The following is a 16,213-nucleotide window of genomic DNA, read 5'->3' as shown; positions in this document are numbered from 1 at the left end:
TATGAGATATTTTAACACCCATCTAAAAATCCAAAAAAAAAGGGAGGGTTAGAGATAGATCTAGATAGTAAGATGGATCTCATGAATCTTATAAATGTTATAGTTCTCTTTGATGTGTAACTTCAAGGGGTTGAGTTTTCCTAGTAGAATAGGAGACTTGAGGGAGGAGGGCTATATTTATGTTAGATTAGATAGAGCCTTGATTATAATTGACTAGCTACCCTCTTTTTCTTATACTTTTTCAACTCTAGCCAAAATTGGCTTGGACCATTCTCCTTTCTCTTTGATTTTAGATCCTATTGAAAAAAGAGATGCCACCCTTTTAGATTTGAAAAAAAATGTGGCTTGGACATCCAAGCATCTAGAATAAGATCTAGGAGTGGTGCTTTATCAATATTGATGGCAAGACCATGTTTTGGGTAGCTAAAAAATTAAGGAATGTCAAATATGATTTCAAAAAAATATGACTTTGGAAACATCTTTGAATCTAAAGCTTGTATCCTTATAGGAATCTCCTAGATTAAGGAAACTATTCATAACTTGGGCTATAATCAAGAGACCATAACAATAGAAAAAACCTTTCTTTCTTCTTATCATAATATTATTTCTAAAGAGGAGGTTTATTGGAGGGAGAGATTCGGGTCTATTTGGCTGTGTGAGGGAGATAGAAGTACTAGGTTCTTTCATCTTACTATGCTTAAGCACAAGGAAACAAATAGAATATATAGGTTGGTAAAAGATGATAGAGTTATTAGGGGGGAAACTAGTTTTATTTCAAAAGTGAAGAATATTTTTGTGGATCTTTTGACTATGGACCACTCCCTCTCTAAGGATTATTATGATAGAACCTTGAGTCACATCCCTTTTTTCATAGGGGAAAATATGCATAAGAAGCTAAGTGCTATTCCTACTAAGAAAGAGGTGGAAAAAACTACATTTTCCTTTGAAGGTGGTAAGGCCCTAGGTTTAGATTTCTTCTTTTAGTATTTTTGAAAAATTGTTAAAAATGATGTGGTGAAGGTTGTACAAGAATTTTTTGGTTCTAAGAACTTTTTGAAGGAGATTGATGCTACCTTTTTGGTTATGATCTTGAAGGTGGATGGAGCTGCAACCATGCATGAATTTTTCCCTATCAAGCTCTATAATTTATTTTATAAAATAATTTCTACAATTCTTACTTGGAGGTTCTCCCAAGGGTTATCTCTCTACACCAATTGAGTTTTACCCTTGGCAGGAAGATTCCTGACTCAATTATTTTGGTGTATGAATTTATTCACTCTCTTGAAATGATAGATATGAAAGGGTTCCTACTTAAACTTGACCTCTCCAAAGCTGATGATAGTGTGGATTGGGACCTTCTTCTAAAGATTCTTTGGCTTTTAGTTTTGACAATAGGGTTCGTAAACTTATTTCTCAACTAGTTTCAACTGGTTCTATGGAAGTTATGGTTAATGATACCCCATCCTATTTCTTTAAAACTTCGTAGGGATTGAGACAAGGAGATCCCCTATGTCTCATCCTTTTTGTTATTTTTATTGAATATCTAGGAAGGTTTATCTTATTTGATATTAGTTTAAAGAATATAGAAGGCATTAACCCATCATTAGATGATGAAACTTTTTCCCATCATTAATTTATAGATGATACCATCCATGGGGGAGTAACTACCATAAAGGAGGGAAAAAACATGAAGGACATATCAAACTATTATTTCCAAGTGATTAGTCAACTTATTAATTGGAACAAGAGTTATTTATAATTTTAAAATACCATTGAGGTGAGGCAACGTAGGATTATGAGTATCTTGAGCTATGATATTACAGATATGCCTTCCATCTACCTAGGTCTCCCTCTTGGGATTAAACCACCTAACTCCTTTTGGAATGGACTTGTGGATAAAATTAACATAAAGTTGGAAAATCGGAAAGGGGTTATTCTAAGTCAAGAAAGTAAGGTTCAATTTCTCAAATCTACTCTTCAAAACCTCCCCACATATGCTCTTAGTCTTTTCTAGATCCTTCCCAAATTCACCAAGCCATAGAAAGGATTCAAAAAATGTTTTTATGGTTAGGAACTGAAAATCACAAAATACATCCTCTTATTTCTCATGGAAAGGTCCGACTTCCTAAGAGACTTGGGGGATTAGGGCTGAGGAAGATTTGGGTTTTCAATCGGGCCTTGCTAGCTAAATTGGTTTGGAGAGTTTTCCAAAGTATTGAGGCTTGGATAAAAATATTAATTTATAAATACTTGTACACTCACCTAACCTTTCAAGAGTTTTTGGTCTCTAAGGACATCCCTTAGGGCTCCTTCACATGGAATGGGTTTTTAAAGGCAAGATAGGTTATTGCCATGAAAGTTAGATGAAAATTGAGTAGTGGGGAATCTATCTAATTTCAAGAAGATAATTGGCCAACTAATAAGATCTTAAAGAATATGGATTTTTATAGAGTTTGAAAGGATTAGTGTGTAGCTATATTTGGGACTAGAGTGACTGATTATTGGAGGGATAGGGGATTGGTAAATTTACATGCTATCTTCCTTGCTCTTCAACCTCTCATGAATCTTTTGTATTTTGTTTTCTTAAATGGTAATCAAGATTCTTTTGTGTGGCAAGCCACAAATTTTAGTAATCACTCTATTCCTTTTGTCTATTAGATGATATCAGGAGTCCAAGTTGAACCACCTTTTTGGGCGAGGCCCTGGATCTCTACCCTTATTCCTAAAGTTAACATATTTTTTTGGACTCTCCTTTGAAATAGAGTTCTTACTATTGATAATTTGCATAAAAGAGGGTTCCAAATTCCTAATATGTATATTTTTTCTACTTGGAGGCTGAGTCTGTGAATCATCGATCTATCCACTACCCATTTTCTATAGACATTTGGTCCCTTTTTTGAGTAAGCTCAATATCTCTAGGGTTTTTTCTGTTGACATTTCTGAGTGCTTTTCTCAATGGTCCATCCCATTCCATTTTTCTAAGGAGTTTAAATCTCTATGGTATCTCTCTACGTCATATTTTTTGGGGTTTTTGAAAAGAGAGAAAGAATATAATTTTTAGGGACAAGGTGGCCCCCCGTAAGGTGATTTTCTCAAAAATTAAAAATGTCATTATGGAGAACCTCAATATCAAAGTTTTAGGTAGTAGTTATAAGAAGGTTATTGAGAACATGTAATTTTCTATGAATTCCATTAATAAGAGGAGATTGGAAAGTAAATGGTCTTTTCCTCTGGAAGATTAGTGTATGGCTAATTTTGATGGGATAGCTAAGGGTAACCCTGGGCTAGTTGGGTGTGGGGCTATGTTAAGGAATCATTATGGTTATTTTCTAACAATGGTGGCACTCCCCTTTAGAATCTAAAAAAATCACTTTACTAAGGTTATGGATGTTGTCAAAGAGGGAGATAATATACAGTTACCATGGAAACATAACAGAAGAGGGAGATATGATGCAATCACCATCAATAGTAAAAAAGGAGAGAATTGTAAGACAATTAGCATGATTAAAAAGAGAGAGAGATTATCAAATCAAAAAGAGGGAGAAAATATAGAATATGTCAGAGAGTGAGGCATTTTCATCAAGAGGCAGTGAAGAATTTCATAAGTTGTATATCAAAGAGGGAGATGATTGATTGCATGTTCTGATATGACAGAGGGTTTTGTTATAACCAGAGGTGTTGTAACTAGTAGTGTTTAATATTAGAGCTACATGGTTGAGAATAAAAATGAAATAAAGTATATTAATGATCTATTACCAAGAACATAGAGATCTTCTTGAAGCAAGTCAAGTGTTTTGGATTGCATGGTAACTAGAGGCCTTTCCATCAATGCCAAAGATGGAGATTGTTGGACAATACAAATGAGAAGAATTGTTATATTTTCATTGATGTCAAAAATTATTGGTGAGACAGTTTCTACCTAAGTAGAGTGCCATATCAAGATGATTTATGAAGAGGATTTGAGAAGAATAAATAACAAGAGAACCTAGTGGAAAGGTTGAGTTATGAGGAATTGCAATGGGCACTTGATCAGATGGACCTTGGCAAGATAATGTGTTGTTTAATCATAACACTTAGTGAAGGAGTTAGTTGTGTTGAATCCTAGAAGAGATGATCATTGAAGAAAAAATTCATAGGCTATAACATGATTCAAAGAAGAATATTAAGGAACTTATAGTTGAAGCTGAGTTGTGCTAGTATCAATTGAGTGAACTATAGAAGCTGGGCAAATTTAGTACTGACGAAAATGGATTGAGTAAAATTAGTGTAAACTGAGTGAGATAAGTTAGTGATGATCGAGGTATCTAGTGATGATCAAGGCCAAGGAACATAGTTTTGGTCGAGTGTCGGCATGTCAAGGTTTGTGAAAAAATTGAGATTCTTGGGTGACATAGTTGAATTCTTGAAGTATGTAAAGTATGTTGAAGATAAGAATTGATGAGCTAGAAAATTTAATGTAAGGGAAACCATGTTTAAGAATTTGTATGAATTGATTCAAAGAGAAGTTTGGAGAAGTTTCTAGAATGAGAAGGAGGAAATGAAAAGATGGAAGGATTTGATGAATATGACCTAAACCTAAGATCAATGGTGTTGTTTAAGTGGAATAAGATCAAGGTACCTATTTCAAGAGGCATAAGGATTAACCTAGCAAGGTTAGTAGGCCTAGAAAGGTTACAGTAGTTATTGATTTTGTTGATTTGAAAACTTGAGGTTGAACAATGAAGTGTTGAGGTGAAGAGTGATTGCTTAAAGGGTTTCCAAGTGAATCAATGATGGAGATGATACTGGAGGCCAACCAATGGATATGTTATTGAACTAAATTGTGATATGTATTTATAAAGTGAGCTATATTTATTCATATCAACCTAATGTTAATTTCTAACCATTGTATCAGATGAAATGCTTTAATCAAGGTTGACCTAACAACCATTTGTAAATCCTTTAATCAAGGTGACATACTAATGGAATGTTCTAAATTCCTCTAACAAGACTACTCCTAACATGGTGATTAAATAATTTAACATATTTTGCTCCTAATAGATCCCACTTTAGAAGACTAAAAAATTGGTGACATTTAGCTAGTGGTTTTTCCCAAATTGGATTTCCATGTTAAATCTTGGTGTTTTATTTGTGTGGATGTTATTTGAGTTGTTTACTATTTAATGTTTTACATTCTACAAGTTAATCATTTTTGTGATAGTGGAATACAAGTTTATGTTACTAATAAGTTTCTATAGAGACCGAGTGGATTAAAGATTAGATTTGAGTTATTTAAAGTGTTAAAAAGTTCAATTGGTTCATCTATACTTGAGGATAACTGATTCACCCCCCCTCTTAGTTATTATAAATCATTCTAACAATGGACAACCTCCAAATTACTAGATTAGCCAAGGATCGAGGAATCTCTAAGCTATGGATGGAGGGAGACTCAATGAACATTTTGAATTTCCTAACTAGTGTCTCTAGTCCCTCTTGGAATATCAAAATTATTATTAAGAAAACTATTGACATTCTTAATTCTATGGAGAATTATCACATTTCTCATTTCTATCATGAATCTAACATGGTAGAAGAATATATTAATATCAAAAATATTATTAAGAAAACTATTGACATTCTTAATTCTATGGAGAATTATCACATTTCTCATGTCTATCATGAATCTAACATGGTAGAAGAATATATTTTCCAATGTGGTGGTGAGGTGTGAAGAGAGGACGACATGGTAGAGTAATGGAAAATTACCAAAGGTTTTCATATCAAGCAATGGTTATGATATCATTAACGAGAAAGAGGGATAAATTATCAATAAGAATGGGTGCATTTAGAGGTGATAGGTTATTGGTTTTTAGACGCAAGAAAGAATGACATTTGTATTTATGAATTTGTTCTTTCATATTTTTTTTTGGGTTGTTTTGAGAGCTCTTGTTTGTCCTTATCTTTGAAAAACTTTGCAAAGTTTTCTTGTAACAATTCTTTACTCATCAAAACTTATAACACTACCATGGGGGGTTAGTGTAGGTGTCATGAACCTTTAAGCTATGATAAATGGAAATGATGCATGAGGGTTTGGGAAATTATAGATAGGAGTGGTCTAACCACATTTATGGAGAGGCTACACAATGGAAATTTGCATGTCACTCAACTTTTATTGAGGAAGTGGAATAAGGGCATGCTAAATATTGGAATATTATTATTAGTAAGGAGATCATATCTAGGATGATGAACATTTTGATTGTTGGAAGTAAATTTTATAGAGACCATAAATTCTTGGATGTCACCATCGAGGATTTTCCTAAGGACCCTGGTGAGAGTGAGGCTCCTGTTAAGCAAAAAGGTAAGACCTATTTCTAGCCTAATTGTATTAAAAATCTTTGGTACTTTATCCTGCATGCTATTATATACTATATTACTTTGGATGGGAGATTTTCAATGGTTTGTTCACACTATTTTTTTATACTAAAAAATTTTAGGCATGGTATCAAGATCTCCACCCCTGGCATGGTATCAAGATCTCCACCCCATTCTACCTTTACTCTTCCATGAATGCTAGCATTAATGAGGTAAGGGAGAAAATCCTTAAGAACCCCCAACTCAATGATGGCTTAATGTTGCTTATTTATGAGTGCATTAAATTCCATTCTATGGGGAAATTCCCTAAGATGAAGGGTATGGAGGATGTAGAGGAGGCAATTTCAAAGGGATCTTAGGGTCTCACTAAAATTAAGGATAGTGAAGGGTTGCACTAGGAGGATGAAGAAGTGGTGTCTAAAAGAAAGGGAAAGGGTAAGGGTCCTGCCACCAAGAACCTAATGAAAGTGTCTCTAAAATCCCCAAAGAAAATTCCTACCAAGAAGTAGACTAAGAAATTTTTGGATTTAGATGAGGAATTTTTTGAGGAGGATGATATTTTGGAAATCAATATTGAGGATGTTGACTATAGAAAGAAAAATAAATAGAAGGAGATGGATAAGAAGAATAAGATAATGTTGGACTTAAGGCTTGGTAGGATCCTTGTGTCCAAAAAATAGGCCAAATTTTTACTCTCATCTAATAAGTATGAGGATGATGGAGATGGCATGCACATCTATAATGATAAAGAGGGTACCAAAATATCACCAAGCCTTCAAGAAAGAAACAAAAAGTCGATAAAGTTTATGTAAAAGGTCATAGGGACTCAGATTCCCCATTGAATCTCATCAAGGACTAGTATGGAGATGACACTCCTCTTAGACCTAGAAGTTAGTCCCAACCAGGCTACCCCAAGCAAGGTTTCTTTTGAATCCCCTACCCATTTTAAGTGTAGAAAATTGGCATAAAAAAACATGAGAATGAATACAACGAGGTTAGGAATTGCTAGGGAGAAAAATGATCTTATGGTTGGTGAGGTGGAACTAGGCAAAGTGGAGCTCTAGGAGCTCATAGATCCCTCTATGATAATTCTTAGTGATTACTATAAGGAGGAGAACATAGATGTACTTAATAATGCTAGGAACAATCTACTAGATAACTTTAGATTCATTAAGTGGTCATTTCACCAAGTTATGGACTTAAAGGATAAGATGGGATCTCTACAGGGAAGGATTGATGCACAAAAGTCTCATGATGCTACTGAGAGGGAGGACCCTACCATGGGTTCCTTAATTGACATCATGGAAAATTTCTATAAACTAGAGGCCAAGGTGATAGAGTTGGACAATAAGGTTGATATCATTAAGAGCACCCTCAGTAGCATGGTTGATCAAAGCTATAAAATCCTGAAAGATTCAAATCAACATGATAAAATTCTCATAAGAAAGTTGGAGTGAAGCTCTAGGGAGAAGGGCATTATTTTGACCATTGAGGATCAAGGTGCTACTACTGGTAACAAAGAAGATATTGGGAGAAGGACTAAGGACAACATGAGGAAAATGGTAGTGGGGACCTCTTTGGATATTATTCAAGTCAAGGAAGCTACAGAGAAGATGGACTAGTTGGAGGGTGAAGCTAATAAAGAAAATGTGTTAAATCCCATATGGTGTCCTTCTTTCTTTGGTATTTTTATGTTTTTTGTTAGTAGTAGTGGTGTATGTGTTATCCTTTTGTAGTTGGCCTTCGTTTGTTGGTTGGCTCTATTCTTTTTGTCTTTGTTATGTCTCTTGGGCTTAATGTTCTATGTTTAAAGGCTTAATGTACATTATTTCAAGGGTCCTTCAAAACCTATGTTCTTAATAAAAAAAATTTGCTTCATAGACAAAAGTTCCCATTGTTCATCATATATTCATATCACTAGAAATATCAAAGTAATATTATGCTTTAGAATGTGTCAATAAACTATAAGTACAACAAAAAATTTTCCCACCCTTTGCCAATCCATGGATTGGCTATATAAAGTTTTTTATATAGTCATAATTAAAAGATGGGTTAATTGTTAATCAATAGTTTTCTTTTTGAAATTTTAAAAATAAATTCATTAGATTTATAAGTTTATCCCCTATTACCTAACTCTTTATGCTCTAAAAACTATGCCAAGATTTATCTATTCTCATACATGTACATGCCATTACTGGGCTATCTTGCCATATTCTTTTGGTTGAGTCAACTATTGAACAACCTTCCATTCTGCATGGGATGGTATGAATTCTAGGATCACCTTTAGGCTAGGCATTCCAACGTGTATTGTATTTTATCACCAAACATCCTTCTCTCTTTTGATCTCTTAGAATCTAGTGCCACAATTAGGAAAAATAGACTCTAATTTGTGCCAATTCAGACATATCCCTTGTAGTGATGTTCTTGGAATCATTTATTTTTATTAATTTTTCCTTTAGATATTGTAGGTATTATTCTTCATCTTGGTCCACTTCCTCACTTCTTGAAATTTAAAGGACTTGGTTGCACTTGAGTTCTTCCAATAGCATCTTGATGAGCTTGTCCAACACACTGATGAATGAGTACTTTATTTTCACTTGCTCAATAATAAAGTTTCTCCACACAATTTTCTTTTGATAGGTGTAGAGAATGTATTCATCTACACTTCTTAAAATATTTTCACTAAGGAACTTAGTGACTCCATAGTTTTGGATGTCTTGGATTTGGGCAATTATATTAATTTTTTAATTTTCTTCTTTTTTCCAAATAGAGGTCAATGTTCCTAATTCAACTTTGGCTGAGATTATTTTTTCATACATTTCATTAGTTTTTTCCCCTTAGAGTTTACCCTATTTAATTATATTTTTCTTCCATTCTTCAAAAAGAATGATAATCATTCTATCTCTTTGCACCTAGTCAAGGAACTTTTCCTTGGCAGGGGGTTTTAGATCCAAAGAACATGGTCCCTAAGCCAGGGGTTGGGGGAACAACCCATTAATAGTGTTGATGTAATTTTCCATAACCTTCAAAATTTATTTAAGATCCTTGTCTTTTTCATCTTTCCAAGACCTTAACATCCTTTAGTAGCCTTAAGCAAGCGATTCTTCATTCCTCTATTTGCAACTCCTAAATCCTATTTATCTATCTTAAAGTCACTCACCCCCTATTCTTCCACCTATCCATGGTTATTTTTTGAGAAAACTCTACCATCCATCTTTATATCTATAGATAAACTACCATTTAGGTTGTATCCATGAATTTCTTAGTCTTTTGTATCATTTTGAGCCACTTTGTAACCATGTCCTTGATTGGAAATGCAACGGGTACAAATTTAATTTTCTTGACCATTGGGGTTTCCAATTATTTTGGAGCCAATTATGGTGGATGATCATGGTCTAGGAGTTGAATTGGTGTAGAGACAATAAAACTCAATCCTTGAGTGAAATCTTGGGAATCATCTAGGTCAATAGTTTATATCTTATCAACTTGAGTTTCCTCCATGGATGTGGTCTTTTATCTTCCCCTCTTGTATTTATGTTGACCACTTCTTCCTAAGATTTATTCCTTTCTCCTTTATTCTTATTTATCATTCTTGACCATGTGATGTGTAAGGGAAAAGTGAAGCACAGAATAAAACCCAAGTTCATTACATAGCCTAGCACCTCAAGAAAATGCAATCAAGGAGAAGAATTATTTCCAACCAATCCTTAAGGATGTTAGATCTTAGTAGGCCAATGTGGTATAAATTATAATAGTGTTAGCCCCAAATGATTGTGTTGTTATTGTATGTAAAAGAGTCATTTTAGTTGTTATGTTATCATTGGTGTCAAGCCTTAGTTGGCGAGACATTATGCTAATTCGGTAGAGTAGTATATAATTTGATTAATAAAAAAGGATATGACTAATTAAGAGGATTTGAAGAAAGTATGATGGTGAAAGAGTTGATAAGTGTTGGTATTTAATGGGTACTTTAATGAATTGGACTATGCCAATATAATGTTGTTATGGTTGTTTTAAAATCATGTAATGTTGTGATGAAGTTCATGTATTCACCAATCAATCAATCTACATGGTAAAACAAGAGATACAATATTAATCAAGTGATTACTTTTGTCAAAGAATTCCTAGCAAGGAAATTTAAATTTTAGTGCTAACTGAGTAATTCTAGTGTTAACTGAGTGATGCATTGCTCGAGAAAAGTTGTAATGTTCACCAAGTGAAGAAAAAAATAAAAGATCAATCTAAGGTCAACTTTTGGCAAAAATTAAGAATGTTTTGTAAAGTTCAAAGGATAAATTCAAAGTTAATTACAAGATCTATAGATAGAGAAATATAATGAAGAATTGATGAAGAAGACTTAACAGGATAGAGATGTGTACAAAGTTCAAGGAAGTTCTATATTTTGAGTGACTAAATTCATTGAATCTGAGATCTTGGAATGTGATTAAGTAGCAAAATATAAAAGGCTCTAGAATTGAAAATTCACCTATTTAAGGAGAAAAATGAGACTATTTTTGGTTTCTAATGATGCTAATAATTTTTGATAAGGGTGCAGTTGATCAAGTTTAAGAAAAAGGTGAACCAAGCAGAGCAAAAGTGAACAGATCAAGTAGAGAAAGTACAAAGTGATTGTGAAAGTGTTTGAATCAACTAGTAAGAAGATCAGAAGGAAGAAACCAAGTGAAGTAGAGATTTGAACTAGAAATGTAGTGCTAAACCTAAGAGCTCATTTGACTATTACATTCTTACCATTGTAGTAGATAAAATCTCTTAATCAAGTGGACCTAACAAGTATTTGAAATCCTATATGGTAGGATTGATTAGTGATGTTTGCAAGTCCTTTAGAGAAGACCACTCTTTAGTAATGACAAGGAGTGATAATTTATCAATGATCTTTGGTTAAAATCCTCTAACCCAGTCACACTAGAATTGTGCATGTAAAACTTTAACAAGGCTGAGTTGTAGTAGAGCTCACTTCAAGAGAGTAAATTTTTTGGGTTGCTGATTCCCAGCTCATTTTTCCCTTTACAGAGTTTCCACATTAAATGTGTGATTTCTTATGTGTTACACAAAGTTTATTTTCATGTTATTTACTTATTGCTGCAACTTAGTATAAACTAAGTTATTACTATGATACTCAGTATAAGTATGTGTGTGCTAGAAAATGTGACTTGTTGGGAGCACGAATCAACAAACAAACATTAGTTAAAAATCCCAAATATGCATCAAAGACTCATCAAAATGAAAGAAAATTAACTAACTAATGTTGCTTGAGTTTTGAAACATTAAGCAACCAACAAACTAAATCCTCCAGCCACCTCTATAGCTCAACAAAGGCACCCATGAGAGGCCTTGTTGTTGTGTTAGGATGTGAGGTATGTTTGGTGTGCTCTCTCAAACACAACAATGTAGTGAATCTTTTGAATGTGGATGTGCAAATGTGAGTGATGATGAAATATGAACCAAAGCTACATGAGATGAAGAACACCTTAAGAAATGACTATGGTGAAAGCCATACTTAAAGGCATTCAAGGATGAAAATGAAATGCAACCAAGGAAACTAACTAAGTATGCAAGCTACACTAATATGTAAATGCAAAGGAAATGTGAATGCATAAGTAAACTAGACTAATAATGCAAATGAAAAGCTAAACCAACTACCAGATGGTTAGTATGCATCTAGAAATTACCATGAAAGCTATTATGAAAGCTCAAACTAGCATGCAAGCTCAACTATAATGAAAACTCAAATCTCAAACCAACATTATAACAGTGCAATAATAAGAGATGCAAATGCTTGAGACAAGGCCTCTATTTATAGGCTTGAGGGAGGGTTTGGTGAGGTGAAATCCATGTAGGTGCCACATAAGGTGACATGCAAGCCATGCAAATAGTCAAAAATTCAAAGTTTGCTCACACATGTGTGAGAAAACTTGAGAAGAAGAGTGAGAGACAAGAGTGCAAAAGGGAGTGTATAGGCATGCCTTCTCACACATGTGTGAGCACACACTTAGGCTAATGAGGGGGATTAGGAAAGAGATTAAGATGATTAAGTGGGATTAGAGAAGAAGAAGGCTTAATAGGATGAAAATGATGGTGTAGGCTAGGTTTGACGCTAGGCTTAAGATTAAATTAAATAGGATTTAATTTAATCATAGGTTTGGAACAATTAATGGGATGTGGGGATTTAAATAAATAAAATTTATTTAAAAAGGGGAAACATGGATGATCATGTGTTAAATTAATTTAACACATTAGGACTATGAGTATTTAAATTAAATTAAAATACTTAAGAGAATGAACTTATTTAATTAATTAATTTAATTAAATAAGTAGAAGAATGTGACCAATACAATTAATTAATTAATAATTAATTACAATATCAAGGACAATATTAAATATATTAATATAGTCTTTAGGGATGATTTTAAGTGTCTGCATTTTTTTTCTCTGTGATGTGATATCGGGATGACATCATATCAAAGAAAAGAAAATATAGGTTACACTAGAGAAGGTAGGAGTCCTATAGGCAATGATAGAGGAGGAGGGTGCCCCCTTGCGAAAATTGCATGAAAAGTAAAATTTGGACAATTTTCACGAAAATATCTTAGGAAAAGAAGGAAAAGGATAAAAAAGGGAATAAATGACAACATTTGCATGACTTGTAAGTCAATAGGGGACGAACACAGCTTAGGGAAGACATGGGCTCAAACAGAGTCCACAGGGGGCCTATATAAGCCTTTGAGGGGCCTAAAGAGGGTCATTTTGACACCTCGAGAGTAGAGCATCCAGAGCAAGCATGTACCCTATTAATCAACTGTAGCTTGGTGAGCGCATTCAAGAATACCAGTGAGTAGTTGAGATGGGCGCACTGGTAAGTCATTTGATCCTTCTTATTGTTTGGTAGACTAGGCTAGGTTAGGGTCATTTATTGCATAATAAATGAGTCAAAAATGTTGTCAAGGTCGAGATGAAAGACTACACCCTATCATTTGTGGAGATGATAATGCAATAGCCATGGTGTTCATAGAGATGATAGGATTGATCCTATCATCTACGCAGATGCCCAAAAAGGGAAGGGACTTTATGCAGACGACAAGTTTCATCCTATCATCTTCATAGATAAAAAAGAAGGGATAGGGAAAGTGGAGATGATAGAACACAGGTTGTCGTCTCTGCAGACGATAAAAGGTTTGTCGTCTACACTAATTGACGTCTTTATAGATTAGTGTCTATATAGATTGAATTTCTATCGATCAGCGTCTTCGCTTATCGGTGTCTACACCGATTAGTGGCTCCACCATTTGGGACAAATCGAGAGAAGATAAGGGAAGATGCCCCATTCTAGCGATGACATAAGATAAAAGGACTGACTCTCTACATGTTTATGTTGTAGGAGGACACGATGGTGTTTAGGTCAAGGGAGCACTATCCTCTGACCATGGTGATCCAAGAGCGACTGATTGACATGGATTAGGGACATGTGTTGCTCTACACAGTAGAGCACATGCACGCGTGGCCAAATCTGAGGGCCCACTTAGCGCAACTATTGGCATTGATAGAGCGATGGAACACACCCATAGGTAGCTTCTATCTATTGATAGGGGAGGCTACAATCACATTGTTGGATGTGTGGTAGATCTTGCAAGTGCCCATCTAGAGGGCATACCTAGAGTATGTTCTTGAGGGGTAAGACCCATTTCTACAAGAGTTCTTTGATAGACGGCGATAGAGACTACCAATCTAGCGATCATGGCTATCATGGAGGGGAGCTCTAGAGTAGAGATTACTGAGGCTGGTAATATACTTAGCCTCCCTCATATGGCAAATGCTACCAGATCACACAGGACATGGTTAGCCTATTGGCTAGGTGTGGGTGCTAAGCAACCTTCTACAAGAGGACAGAGAAGTCTATTGCTGGGGATAGATGATCCTAGCTGAGCTCTACCATGAATTACACATGTGTGTATATTAGATGCTATAGACTATGGGACCAGTACTGATATTGTTGATGGTTTGGTCATGGGAGCACATTGGAGTCACACGACCCATCACCCAATGGGAGACTAGGTAGCCTAGTGAGCCATTTTCCTATAGATATCGACCATCGATCTAGTATATAGCTACAGAGTTAGTGGGGTTTTGGTGCCACTGTATTGATGAGATCATTATGTTTGAGTGGACTCCATATGATGGGGTAGAGCGATGGGGGAGAGTGCTAGTAGTAGGCAGAGAGGATGACATGGAGGATTAGATGCACCTCCCATACACACAGACTGAATGCTAGATCATTAGGTGGTCCATGCACATGATCATGCGTTACATGCCTTCTCGGGTGTGACGATAATTTGGGAGGACATAGGATGTGGTACCAAATAGATTCCTATACCCTATGGTTTCTCGAGAGTATGATCAGCTATGGGGGTACAGGACAAACCTTCAGTTGGCTCGCATATCATGGGTATCGATGCCAAAAGTGCCGTGGGTACATAGACAAGATAGGTGGGATGCAAGTGTGACATCGACATATGCAAAGTGGTGGGCCGCTCATCAGCCCATGAGATTGACAGTGCCTAGGGCACCACCACTGGTGGATCAGGCATAAGGGGAGAGGGATGGAGCAGGGGATGGTGGGCAGGCAGCTATGATGCCACCACCAGCATAGGGGGCACATGAGGGACCACGAGGGCACAAAGCTTGAGTGAGGAGAGGGCCAGGGCTAGTACCAGTGCAGATACCAGCAAAGGCACCAACACAGGCACCAGGACAGGGGCCATAGCTACAAGTACAAGTGCTAGTAGGGGGATAGAGATAGGGGCTAGCAGAGGACTCAGATATGGTGAGGGCTGAGCAGGAGTGCCTCTGTGTAGAGGTAGCCCGATTATAGGGGGTAGCATAGGTGCAACAGGCAGAAGAAAACAACATAGAGCAGTCCATGGCAACCATATAGGTAGAGCTGCAACTATAGAGGGCCAAAGGAGACAATGCATAAGAGGCGTTAGTGGCCCTATAGGCATGGGTGGATGCTAGGGAGTTTGCAAGGATGGAGATTCATACAGAGGCAGAGGAGTGGGTGGAGCTAGAGATACTCTGAGGGGAGGTAGCCACGTTACAGACTAAGAGAGCTACCCATCAGGTGCAGCTGGATGGATACCGCAAGTAGAGGGACATAGCGAGATAGATGCTACATCTTGTGGCCATCATTACTATCATCCAAGAGGCCATGACAGCTAGCCGAGCAAAGGCATGGGCCATACGAGAGAAAACCTATTATAGATCACTTTATATTGAGGTCGTGCCTTCCAGTCGATGACAGCCAAATTTTGAGAGGGGGCGCCAACTCATGGATCTCAAGGGGTAGAGCCAGATCAGAGTAGTCTGTAGGATAGCAGAGACCTCCTTGAGGGGGGGATATAGGGGGGGTTGGGCCCTCATAGCTAGTGGCTTGATTTTGTATAGTGATAAGTTTTTTTGACATATATGTGCAGATGCAGTGAGTTTTTGATGATGCATTTGTACTATATGATTCTACATGATTTGTATATGGACTGTACAGACACTATTTTTTGAGATATATACATGACATGATTTAATGGCTCTATATGTGTATGGATTTATTTGATGCATATGATATCTATGATGTGGATATTGACATTTGTGATGCAGGATGTGATGCTATGTGATGCTTCCTATGATGTATATGTATATGATGCCTAACATGTGGATGATGCAAGTTTACTGGCAATTATGAGATGTATGCATTGCTTTATTTTACATGTATGGATGCATTTATGAGATGTTTTTTGATGTATATATCCGTAACAAAATTTCTAACAAATGCAACCTAATGGAAATGAACTAA

The sequence above is a fragment of the Cupressus sempervirens genome, chromosome 1 (genome assembly GCF_028749045.1).
Source record: "Cupressus sempervirens isolate cs-2001-9-10 chromosome 1, ASM2874904v1, whole genome shotgun sequence".
Lineage (NCBI taxonomy): Eukaryota > Viridiplantae > Streptophyta > Pinopsida > Cupressales > Cupressaceae > Cupressus > Cupressus sempervirens.
The sequence above is the reverse complement of the archived record's forward strand: the minus strand, read 5'-3'. Positions refer to the sequence as shown.